Source organism: Pinus tabuliformis, chromosome 6 (genome assembly GCF_031772625.1).
Source record: "Pinus tabuliformis cultivar Carrire ecotype Pingquan chromosome 6, CPIR1, whole genome shotgun sequence".
In the NCBI taxonomy this organism is placed as follows: Eukaryota; Viridiplantae; Streptophyta; class Pinopsida; order Pinales; family Pinaceae; genus Pinus; species Pinus tabuliformis.
Genome location: NC_142292.1, coordinates 1,430,398,621 through 1,430,412,255, shown reverse-complemented (window position 1 = coordinate 1,430,412,255; position 13,635 = coordinate 1,430,398,621). Strand labels below are relative to the sequence as shown.

Here is a 13,635-nt window from a genome sequence, read left to right as displayed (position 1 = left end):
AGATTCCGAGGCAGTGTACTATCAGTTGTAGCATATTCCCATGAGTACAAGTGGTGCATGCAGTCAGAGGAAGGACCTACAGGAATTGCGCAATCCAAATGAGGGAATTTGTAGTTTTAATACTGCTCATGAAATTTGCTAAATCATATGATCACCCCTAGCAAATTGAATTGTATTTGAGTTTCTCTATTAAGACCTTAATATCATTTATTTTGGCAAGTGTGAAGGATGCCACTTGGCATTTGTGAAGCATTAAACTTCAACTTTCTTTACAGGAGAAAGGATTTTGAATTCAATATTTTAAGTTTTGAAAGAAGGAAACCTATTATTATTACATGCTTAAAACGATGAAGAAGAGAAAGAAAATAACAAAAAGAGAACAAATAAGGGAGGAATATGTAGAAGAGAGAAGAGAGATGGAAAGAAGAAAGAGAAAGAAATTTAAAACCTTGACAACAACACAAATGAAGGAGACTCAGATTTCAGAAAGTTTTGTTTTGTAGTTGTTATATTTGAACTTTTATATCCTTGGTTAACAGGTAAACTAGTACACATTAGAATTTAGCACATGAAGAAAAGGTTCCAACCCAATATTTATTTCCAATGGTAGTCCAAATTCCATTGAGGAAAAATAATGTAACTCCTTAAACTTACAAATTTTTATATAGTGGGCCTAATGGCTAAAAGCATGTGTTTCCTCCTAAGAGGTCACAGGTTCAAAACTAGAAGAGAGTAGATTATGTATGCCTTCTACACGGAGGTGGGTCCCTTGTCCCACAAACAAGGGGGTCTCATACACCAATTTGGTGTCTGGCTTGGCTGTGACCTTAAAATTGGATAATAATAATAATAATATAACACATATTTTACATGTTTAAATTCTTTTATAGGGTGTGTCCTTGAACATTAAATTCTATGTGCTCCTCTCTTAAGAAAACATGGTGTGCTTCCATTTATTTTCGAAGAGCTCTAAGTTTATTGTGGTAGCAATGATGGTTTCCTTTATGTTTTAGACACACCACCTGTAGTTGCACCATTTACAAACTTATCCTTTGTCAAAGGTTGGCAACATGCCAATGAAGTGATCATGAATACAAAAAAATTATATATCAATAATAACATCATGAATCAACTCCAAAACATGATGAAGATGAACTTCAATATTCTTGGTCCATAGATTAAAAATATGATTAAGGGCTAACTAAATAGCACTTTAGTTATCAAACTTTACAAAACAATAGGTCAAAGTTTTGGAAGATCTCACTCACCAAGAATGGTCATAGTCCACATCGATCTATTATACATCAAGAATACCATGATATTCTACATTAGTGGATTAGAAATCAATAATAGATTGCTTCTTGCTTGACCGTGACACTAGACTAGAACTAAGAATAAAAACATAGCTAGAAGTGGACCTTTTGTCATCAAGATCACCATTCAAATTTGAGTTGGTGAAACTAGTAAAAGGAACCTACCCATCAAGATCGTATTATACACCAAGTTAATATATACCCTTGGCATACTTCAAGATCTATTTTGTTCCCTGCCACTATGTTTCATGAGTATCATTCACTAAGGTCCACAACAAAATCAATGCTAGTTCTTTTATGTGTCAAGTAGAGGACATTGTCCACCATATTTCTATACAAAGTGGAATCTACATGTGGATAAGTATATTGTGATGTCAAATTAACAACAAATACAAAGTTCCTCAATGCAATTTTTCAATTCTCTTCCTAAAAACTTCTTATGACGTTAAAGGAATATTTATGTCTGGATAAAAATATGTTATTCTCTAACTACCAAATTTAAATACCAAGGAAGTAGTATAACAATCTTACGCCCACCTTATCAAAGGAAGCTCATTCTTTATAGACCCAATCAAGTTAATGGAGCTTATAGTAAGAAAATGATCATCAACATATACGATTAGAAGGACCATGTTTCCATCAACATGTCCCATCTATAGGTTTGGATTCAAATGGCAATGGATGAACCCCTTGTGCAAAAGATGTTGATCCATCCTTTCATAAAAACTTTAGGGTAGATTTCTTTAGTTCATAAAGGGACCTTTTCAACTTGCAAACAAGAGTAGAAGAACATCCCATCTAGACAAACTAAGCAGTGTTTGTGTGTAAACATACTTGTGTAAATGTCCATTAAAAGGGAAGTATTCACAACCATTTGATGTACTTCCCATTGAAATATTACATCTAGAGAAAATAAAAGTAAAATATTATCTACCTTTTGTAGAAGCAAAGGTCTTAATGTAGTTGATTCCTTCCTTCTATGAGTAATCTTTGGCCACCAATCTTACCTTGTGTCACTCAAACTAGACTTCCAATGTCAACATGGTTTTGTAGGTCCACCTAAATCCAACACCATTGTTCACTGCAAAAATTGAAACTAGCTCCAATGTGTCATTCTTCATCAAAGTGTTATACTCCTCTACCATTGTCCTCACATACTTTTTTGCCTCAAGTTTCTTTGTATGTCATTATATTGAGTGTCCATGATAGAAAAATTAGATTGAGATTTAGGATCTTGGATATAGATTTTGGGAAGAGAAAATGTTTCCTAGCATCCTTACCTTCTTATGCATGTTCATCCCCTTCACGAAAAGACTCAAGTGAACTAGAGTGGCTTCATTTTTAGCATGAATAATTGCCTCTACAAGTACCAAGTTCATTTTGTAATGAATAGAAAGTGAACCTGAAACAAGTGAAAATTCAACATCTTCATAATGATGGAATCTCATGTCTTTCAATCATATAGATAGTAAGATTTAACATCTTTGCTATAGCTTACAAAAATGCATTGAATCTTATGCTGATCCACAACACTATATGTTGGAATTTTTATTTTTTTATTTTTTTAAGAAAATAAATCCATGTGCATTTAGAGAACTAGTTAAATATGAAAGTCAAAATACATATATGCACTCTAAAGTTGAGGTCACCTCGATTGAATCATACATATTGCTATGACTAATATGGAGGATGGTGTTTCCTCTCCATGATTTTCCTATTTTCAAAACTTTAGTTACAATGTTCGCCTAAAACACAGACTTCACAAACACAGATTTCTCCATAATCGACCTAATTTCGAAGTTTTAGTTATGATATTTACTTAAAACACAAACTTCACAAACGCCACTCACTAATAGGATGGAAGATGGTATATTCTCTCCATGATTTTCCTAACTATGATATTTTCTTACCATACAATTCTCACATACACCACTCATACATGTCACTAAAGGGCACCATTTCAAAAATTAATCTTCGTGATTACGTACATGGTGCGGTAGTTTAAATGTCTAAGAGTTTCATACCGAAAAGGTTCATACCAAAACATGCTAAGTTCATCAATATGGGTGAAAAGAGCCCATGCTTAAACCCGGGATGAACTACAAAACTTTAGAAAACTTGCTAAGTTTCATCTTGTCGCTCCATGTGGTAAGATGCTTTGGAACCGATAATCCACAACGCTTATGAAGAAGGTGCAACGAAGGAAGAACCTGTGGCAGCAGACAAGGCGTAATCTTTGGCAATGTTCCTGGCCTTCATTCCATCAAACTTCATAAAACATATGTGCACTCATTCCATCAAGCTTCTTAAAACATATGTGCCGGCTTCTTTCCATCAAACCTTTTAAACATATGTACCAGCTTCTAGTCGGTGCAGGAAGATATTGTTTCAGCCCGAAGGTGTAGAGCCACTTGCAAGCTCTGTATCATTATCACTCACGTTCAACCTATTAACGACCCAGGGCAGACCATATCGGATGCAAACATACAGGACGAGGTCCTAATGTAGTTTAATATTCGGCTTTTGCACCAGAGGTCTTATTGGTTGCTAATCCCTACGATAGGCCTGTGCATTTATACAATAAGAATCCAGCATTGCAGAACAGAAATGTTCTTTCAGTTCAGCTGGGTTACTACTTGTAGTACGTTCATGGAGGGACAAAGTGTGGCGACAAAACAAATGCCGAAGGAATAGTATTGAGTATTAATATCTAAAGAGAGACTGGAGAACTAAGGTTATTCCCAACACATGAAATCCAATATAACTATCGATGAACGGATCATCCTACATTGTAGGTCAAAGTGGAGCTAGCCCTTCTCAAGCTCCTCGTGCTCCTATCAATGACACTAGTCGCTGTAATATCAGATAGTTTAGCGTAGAAATTGCAACTGCAGTACAAATATAAATTTTATATCTAATAAACCTCCTAAAATCAACCCCTTCCGTAGGAATCTGAAGATTCTTCTGGGTATTGAATGTTGTTGAATTGATCTATCCCTGCAACTATGAGAAGGCATTTTTCAGTGCTTACCTGGATTGTTGGGCATCCTCACCGAAATCATCAAGTTTTAGATAAGCAACCCAGGAAGGTGATGACAATGGGAATTCATAAGACTCTTCCCGTGATCCAAGCTCTTTTTTTTAATATATCATTTTAATTTTAATTTAATTTCAAATCATTTTATTCTATGTAAAAATCAATTTTCCTTTTATAATTAAAATACAATAATCAAATTTCTCAAGTAAACGAGAAGAAATTTGGAAAATTTACATGTCTAAAATTTCGATCCGTTTAAACATTTTAACCAGAATGAAATACTTGTAGTTGTAACGTATTATAATGTCAACTTTGAATATAATACCAATTGTTCCTGTTGTAGGTCCTTTGAATGGCCATGAAGGGAAGGGCACCTGTAGTGGTGAATTGGGAGTTTAGTTAGTGCAGCGAGAGGCATCATATGATCGACAGATAGTTACAACAAAAACCAGGCATGGAATAAATTTGAGGGTTCACAAATGAAATGACGGACTATATAAGCAATAATCGTGTGAGGAGAATGGATGGTTAAGAAAGAATATCTTTCAAACGAAATGAAAAAAGTGTTCCAAAGTTTTTATTCATTTGGGCAACATAAAAATATATTGTTGAAATATGTTACGAGCGTATTTTATTCACACAATAGATAGAAAGCTTTATGCAGAAGGGTGAGAAGCATAAGTAGTGTAGTGGAGCACTCAGACTCAAATACATAAGAGCACATGAGGAAAAGGGGGCTTTTGAATAAGGTCAATTATGGTAAAGAAGAAGAAGAACCAATGTGGAAAGTGGCAAGTAAAGGTTCATTTGGAGATGCACAAAATAGAGGGAAGAAAAATACAAATCGGTATATAAGATGTTGTCAAAGATTATGCAGAAGATGTGCTATTAGTCATGGTGTAGAAAGGAAACTCAAAGGAACAATGCAATGGAGTCGACACATAAAGAGGCTAAAGAGATAGGAAGGAAGATGAGCCACTAGCTAAGGAGATGTTTTTAAAAGGTAAGAATAAATCCGCTCTAACTAAGCATACAAATGGGATGCCTAAAGGAGATGACATTGACAGTTCAAAATCAAGAGAGCATTGATAAGCTTTGAGGAAGAGAGTTAGAATAAGACTCAAAGAGGACAAAAAGGAGGAAGATGGAGGAATAAGTCTAGTTTGAAGTAGAAAGTAGAGGGTATGTAGTGGAGACTACAAATTGTGTGGGGAAAGCTAAGGCCAAATAAGGTACATTAATGTGCTTTTAAATACTATTAAGTAATGAGAATGAGTGTAGTAGCTCCCTCTTCTTGATTGTTCTTCAATGTCTAAGCATTTCATTCTTAGATTTAAATATTTTCTTAAGAATTATATTATTTCATTGCATACATAAATTAGATTTGTGGAAACCTTAGCATGGTGATGTGCATCCATAAGAGAAGAGACCTATTTGGTGTGAAGTAGTTGTAATAGATCATTTTTGAAAATATCCCCACACTAGAATTTCAACCTCACTTCTCTAGGGTCGTAAGTCTACTTCATAGAATCATCAACTTTGTGTCAAAACTAATTTATTCAGTAGCCCTTGAAGAAAATGCAAATATGTCCAACCATACTTCTAGAAAAACTGAAGAATATGCACACAATAAATACTTTAAGTGTTGATCACTTAACTAACCTGATTCCAAGATCTATCTCAATACAGGTATACAAATTAATTTTGAAAGTTTCAATAAACATGTTTAAAAAATTTTGAATTCAAACCCCTTATTTTAATAAATCATCATGCTAAAACAATCATGTAGCACACATAATGTTAAATTAATTCACACACTTACATCGCACATGATACAAGGCTGACACTTAAATTCCATGAGTGAAGGAACTCTAGTATTAACATCCCACAAGCACTAATCCTTGTTACAAGATTAATGAAATATCTTCCAAGATTCTCCAAATAGATAGCATCACACCAACTATCAATCTTTAAAATACAAAGTAGTTGTTCAAAACAAATTCTCTCATCCCTTTATATATATTAATGTGAAGGAGACCAACAATAAAACATGGCTTAGGTCCACAAGCAACTTAGGGTAAATTAAAAAAACAAATACCTAAATGGAGCTCTCCTCAAAATAAGGTGTCCATGCAATACTACCATTTGTCTAACCACTAATGTGGTACCCTCTACAAACTAGGTATCCACATGTTAAGTGTTCCTTGTCCAAGAAGGTGTTACTCTAATAAGTGGCTTCTAAAGTCAAGCATTCCTTTGGAAACTATGTTGAGGGTTGTTACGTGGTCCTAGTGATAAGGGCTCAACCTGCAAGTGCCTAACCCCATCCTCCAACATTGTTACACTACACATACCAAGTGCCCAACCTCGTCAAAAAGTGCATCGTTATAGAAGATGCCCAATATTCGACATGCCAACTACTACATCAGGAAGTGCACTTCCCTCACACTGATGCAAAGAAAAAATACAAAAAATCTAAGCTTTCCGAGTAAAAGATAAACAATGTTGTTAAGAGACTACAAGCTCTTTGCATCTAGTGAAGCACTCCACCAAATAGGTGAAAACATTTTTGGAGCAACCAAAAGGTAATAAGAAAGAAATTGATACAAAGCTAGGAAGAAAAACCAAAAATGTGTTAGGCTAGGTGGACTAAGATTGAATAATTGGTGCATAGAAATGGAAGAGCTACTATGAACAGGGACTTATAGGAACCATAATGGTAAATGTAGGCATTGGAAGCTAAACAATGGTAAAAATAATGAAGTTGATCCTAAACCTAAACATAAATAAACCAAAAAAACAAACACATAAGGCAATAATCTTCAATTAAGATTGATCAAACTTTTAGGGAATAGAGAAAATGTAATATTGGATATTAAATGTTATGATTGTAACTTGAAATTTGAAGCCCTAATAGATTGGTTAGGAGAGACACAAATATACTTTTAGTGCGAGGGAATCAAAGGCCTATATATAATGAAATTTATGGTCATCAAGCTGAAAACACAAACAAAACCTTAGTGGTAGTTTGTGTAGTAACAAAGGTTGCACAAAAATAGGGAGATGTCCTATACTTGAAATTAGATGGTTGAAAGTTGTGGAAGAAATGTTTTCTAGGAGATTATACATAGATGTTCCAACATATGAAGATTTTTTCATAGAAAGAGCAAAGTGGACTAGACTATATAAAAAGAATTATGTAGATTCTTGATATATTGCAAAGGCTAGGAAGAAGGGGATCGTTGAGTTTTCATCTTTATGAATGGTCCAAAATTTACCATTCAAGTCAAAACAAGTATGTAGAAGATGAATATCAATTATGATTTAGAGTGCAGAAGAAGCTAGAATGAAACTTTAGTAGGAAGAATTTTGGCAAATATTAAGGTTGTGGCACAAAGGGATGTAGCACAATGCATAAAGATTGATAATGTAGAAGAAATGGATGCTACAAGATGCATGCTTGGCCATGGATATTTTTAATAGTGAGGATGAGGTATGATCAAAGGGTAATATATTATTTCATCTATGGGAATGAAAGTCATAAATCCTTTTTGTGTCCATAAAGTAATTCAATAAAATGACTAAAACAAGATCTCAACTAATATAGGGATAAGAGCTTGAGGATAAAAAAGAATCATAATAACAACACAAGGAAGAGGATAAAACTCAATAATGCACAAAGCATGATCATGCAAAAACAACAAATACAAAAAATATATAATTAGTTGAGAAAGAGTATTTTTGGAAAATGACACATCTCTAGATGTGAGTGTTGTAAGGTGATATTATATTGTGGTATCTTTATATCATTTCCATAGAGGTGATATAGAAGTTAGGGTTAAAAGGATGCAAACATCCTCAACCATATACATTATTTTGGTTCAAAAGTTGTTTCCACATATGTGGGAATATAGGAGTTATTTTGTATGATATCACTTCCATAGATACTTGTCAATTATTGCTAGGAAGGCCACAACATTTTAACTGACACGAACATGGCATGTAGTGTATGATGGAAGAATGAACACCTACACTATAATAAATGATGGAGACTACATCAATTATTGTCATTGAACGATGAATGCCAGATGCATGAATTATTATTAGTGGAAATTTAAGAATTTTATAATGTAAGGGAGGAAACAAAAGAGTGTTAGATAGTTATATAAGGGAAGATAACATGTTGCACATTTGGATAGTGTGAGATGAAAAATGAAAGTTCCTAGAAAGGTTGAAGCTTTTGACAAATGAAGAAACTACTGAGGAGTTAACAGATGTAACAAAAGATTCTACAATAGCATCATCAAAGAAGAAGGTTGAACATAAGATAAATGTGGCTTCAAGGGAGGATTTGTTGAATTAAACAACACATAAAATGGAACCCTACTTGAGAGTGAGGTAGTTGAATGATTACAAAAATTTATATAGGAGAGTATGATCCCATGTATAATATTGGCCTTAGCAATGCCAATGAGGATGGAAGATGGAAAACGTCCATACATAGCAGTGACATGGCATATATTTAAATAATATTAAAATTAGGTACAAATTTCCCTTAGTGAGAATGGATGACTCAATGGACAACTTGTTTGGTGCAAGTATTGTCAACTAAATAACTAAATGAACATTAAAACAATTAACTTGTATTTACAATAGAAGACAATATGCTAATGACTCTTATTTGAGCATGAAAAGTGTGATGACATTGTTGAAGATAATGGAGAATATCCTAGAATAGGTAGAGTTGGTTCACATAGCCTCAAGATAGGAATTAGTTTCTATTTCTTAGAATGTTGTTCTAACTTCCCTAAAACCATGTATTCTATTTAATGTGTAATGTTGATGAACAATGGAGAGCATTTTGCAGAGCCAGACTCTCCTAGTTCAGACTCTCTTTCGTAGAGATGACCAATGGGTTTTATTTTTCTTAACACAAACATTGCCATTTTTATCATGGTATCAGAGCGTCAGGGCTGAGGAACCTGTATGCTCGCTGGTGGGTGGTGCTTTGAACCGAAATCGTCACAAGTTTTGGGTAGATAGCCACGACGATAGCACTACTACACTTCGCGAAATTTTTATTTTTCGATCGTCGCAGTTTTCCAGTGTGCAGCTGTGACGATCTTAGAAAATTGATGAATTTTTGCGACTGTCTCGGATATTGGGCGTATATTTGCGACTAGTCTTAGAAAATTGGTGTATTTCTGCGACAGTCTCGGATATTGGGCATATATCTGCGACGATATTGTAAATCAAAGAAACTGCACGAGGGAGCCAAGAACAAGGCTGTCGCTGACAAGAGGAGGTTGTCTGGAGGCTGAGAAGAAAGCCACGGTGATCTGCGCGTGTGCTGTGAGATCAAACAACAGTGATCTGTCTCTGTCACAGATCTGGGGTAAATTTAACATCTTTTACCTGTCGAATTTTTTTTTTCTAAATCGCCAAGATGAATAACAATATTTTTGAAGCATGCATGAACAAGCATAACAAGCTCGATGGTTCCAATTATGCAAATTGGAAGTTTAAGATGCAGACTCTGCTAGAAGCGCAGAGTGCTTGGACAATTGTGAATGGGGATGAGCCGAGGCCCGTGACTGGATCAGCAACAGTCCCAGATTGGGAGAAACAAGAAAGCAGAGCAAGGACAATGTTAAAGATGTCAGTGAAAGACTATATTATACCGCACATCAGAGAAGGTAAGTCAGCTAATGAGATTTGGGGAATTCTGAAGGAATTGTATGAGATCAGGAATTCAAATCATCTTTTGTTCCTTAAGAGTAAGATCCTGTCCATGAAGATGGAGGAGAATGAAACAATTGCTTCATTTGTAGCAAGGATCAAGGATCTGAAAACCAAATTATCAGATATTGGTCATACAATGGATGATACAGATCTTGTGACCATTACAATGAATGGTGTCACTGATGATTATCAGATGTTCATCACTGGGATCAATGCCAAAGAAAAGATCCCGCATTTTGAAGAGCTGATAGGTATACTGATGCAGGAAGAAGAGAGGAGATCGACTCTGAAGCCCCAGAGTGTCGATCTTGCATTGGTGGCGAGGAAGAACTTCTACAAAGGGAAAGGAGGTCCACAACAACAAAACAGAGCAAGTTCACATAAATGGCCAAATCTGACCCAAGGTATGCACTCGAATAAAAACTACTCTGAAACTAAATGTTTTTATTGCAGAAAATTGGGTCATATTGCCAGGGAGTGTAGGAAAAAGAAGTATCATGAAGAACAACAGAAGCCAAAGAGACATGCAGGTCATCTCGCAAATGGTGATTAGGTGCAGAATTTGAGGTTGTTCATAGCAGATCGTGATGAAAATGTTGATGCAGACATCTGGTATGTAGATTCAGGAGCGTCAACACACATGATAGGGAACAAGCATTAGCTGGACGATTTTAAAGATATCAACAAAGGTGCACAAATTTACCTAGGAGATGACAGAAGTCATCAAATCAAAGGATGTGGGAAAGTTTCTGTCATTCTACCTAATGGTAATATCAAACAAATTTATAATGTAATGTATGTGCCTGGCATAACAAAGAACTTGATTTCTGTATCAATGATTATAGATCAAGATTTGAAAGTTCAATTTTTAAAATCTAACTATTACGTTAAGGATCTGCTAGATGGAATGAAGACAATTGCTACAAGAATCCAAACAGGAGGATTGTACAAGTTGGATGTGAGACCTGCACCGGTTCGAGCATTGATAGTGGTGAGCTTGACTATAGAAGAGCTTTGGCACCAAAGATTTGGCCACATCAATTACAATGATTTGTTGTTACTACAAAGGAAAGAAATGGTAAGAGATCTTCCTATGCTAAAGCAAGTACATAATGATTGTGATGCTTGTACTTTAGGAAAAATGCATAGAGAAGAATTCTCTATTAGAGTAGAAAAGAAATAGAGGGATATACTGGAGTTAGTGCACACAGACCTTTGTGGACCCATGTAGACAAACTCATTAGGAGGTGCAGTGTATTTCCTATTGTTTATTGATGATTGTACGAAGTTTTCTTGGGTGTATTTCTTAAGTAAGAAGAGTCATACATTCGAATACTTTAAGCAGTTTAAAAATATGATTGAAAGACAAACAAGGAAACAGATAAAAATTCTCCATTCTGATCAAGGGGGAGAATATAGGAAAGATGAGCTGATCAGATATTGTAAAGATCATGGAATTTTGCAGCAGTTTACAGTACCCCATACTCCACAATAGAATGGAGTAACAGAAAGGAAGAACAGAACTCTGGTGGAATGTGCGAGAAGTATGCTGAAAGGTAAGAATCTTTCAAATGGTTTTTGGGCTGAAGTAGTGAATACTGCGGTTTATTTAAAAAATAGGAGTCCTACAAGAAGTCTTGAGTTTAAAACTCCTTTTGAAGCTTTGTATGGATATAAGCCTATAGTAAAACACTTAAGAATATTTGGATGTAAAGCATTTGCCCACATAACCAAGGAAGCTAGAAAGAAATTAGACTCAAAAGCCATCAGATGCACCTTTATAGGGTATTGTTCTTCATATAAAGCATATAGATTATTTAATCCCTCTACTCACAAGATCTTTGTTAGTAGAGATGTTAAATTCCATGAGCAGGATAGTGAAGAAATTGATGAGCACTATGATGGATGGGACATTCCGTACTTTGAAGAAGAGGATGTAGAGAACAATCAGGATCAGCAGCAAACAAAGGCAGAGGATGAACAACAGTAGCAACAGCAACAACAACAACAACAAGCAACAGCAACAACAACAGCAACAACAGCAACAAGCAACAACAATAGCAGCAGCAGTAGGAAGAAATAAGGTTTGAAACCACCACCCCACCACTTAGGAGATCAGGTAGGAAAGCTCAAATACCTGCAAGATATAGGGAAAATGCATTTATAACTAGTATGATGAATGTTGTTGAACCATCTAGTTATAAAGAAGAAAATGAAAGTAATGAATGGAAATTAGCCATGGAACAGGAATATGATTCAATAATCAGAAACAACACTTGGGAATTGGTAGAACTCCTTAGAGGAAAATAGGTCATAGGTTGCAAATGGTTATATAAACTGAAAATCAATGCAGATGGAACTATAGAAAAACTGAAAGCTAGGTTCGTTGCAAAGGGGTATACACAAAAAGAAGGGATAGATTATGAAGAAACCTTCACCCCTGTAGCTAAATTGAACACCATCAGAATGTTAATTGCTTTGGCTACTAAGAAACATTGGATGATGCACCAACTAGATATAAAGTCTACATTTTTGAATGGAGAACTGAAAGATGAGGTTTATTTAGAGCAACCAGAAGGGTTTGCCCAGAAGGGAAAAGAACATTTAGTCTGTGGGTTGAAGAAAGCACTCTATGGACTAAAACAAGCTCCGAGGTCGTGGTATGAGAAAATTGATTCATTTTTTCTACAAGTTGGCTACAATAGAAGTAAGAATGACCCTAATCTTTACACCATGAAAGATGAACAAGGGTGCGTAGTGCTGATTTCATTATATGTAGATGATTTGATAATTACAGGTGATGTTATATATCTGATTGATGAAATCAAGCAGCAGATGTCACAGATGTTTGAGATGAAGCATCTCGGTGAACTTAGATAATGTTTAGGTCTCGAGATCTGGAGAGATTCAGGTCAAACATTTTTGTCTCAAGCAAAGTATGTGAAAGGACTATTAGAGAAGTTTAGAATGGATCAGTGCAAGTCTGCACCGGTACCATTGCAACAAAACATCAAATTCCAGTGTGAGGATGGCTCAAAAGCGGCGGATGCAACACTTTATAGACAGTTGGTTGGGAGTTTAATCTACCTAACCACCACTAGACCTGATTTGGCTTATGCAGTCAACGTGTTAAGCCAATTTATGTCTAAGCCACTTGAAAGCCACTAGAATGTAGCGAAGAATGTTTTGAGGTATCTACAAGGTACTGTAGATTATGGAATTATTTACACTGACTCTTCTGATGTTAGACTGGCAGGATTTGCAGATTCATATTGGGCAGGAATTGTAGATGATCACGAATCTATAACAGGTTATGCATTTAGTCTTGGATCTAGGGTAATCACTTGGAGCAACAAGAAGCAGAACATAGTCTCCTTGTCCTCAGCAAAAGCAGAGTACCAAGCCATGTGTGCAGCAATGTGCGAGGCATTTTGGTTACGGAGACTTTTCTAGGATGTTGGGGAAGAACAAACAGACACAACAACAATCAGATGCGACAATCAAAGTTCAATCAAGCTGGCCAACAATTTGGTGTTTCACAAA

The 13,635-nt window shown here is 35.5% G+C and overlaps 1 protein-coding gene across 5 annotated transcripts in view; it reads right to left on the bottom strand.

The window, feature by feature from the left end:
* The window catches only part of LOC149264008 (uncharacterized), a 157,912-nt gene that overhangs the window by 123,945 nt on the left and 20,332 nt on the right, over positions 1–13,635 (bottom strand). For 2 of the 5 annotated variants that reach the window (XR_016259472.1, XR_016259473.1), the window contains exons 6-7: positions 2,594–2,715; positions 2,248–2,394 (exon numbers count right to left, since the gene is read on the bottom strand). The exons of 2 other annotated variants lie outside the window; for them this stretch is intronic. The gene's annotated coding sequence lies outside the window, so the exon portion shown is untranslated. Of the gene's footprint in view, positions 1–2,247; positions 2,395–2,593; positions 2,716–13,635 lie in introns of those variants that run through there. One more of the 5 variants, XR_016259475.1, reaches the window with a different exon arrangement.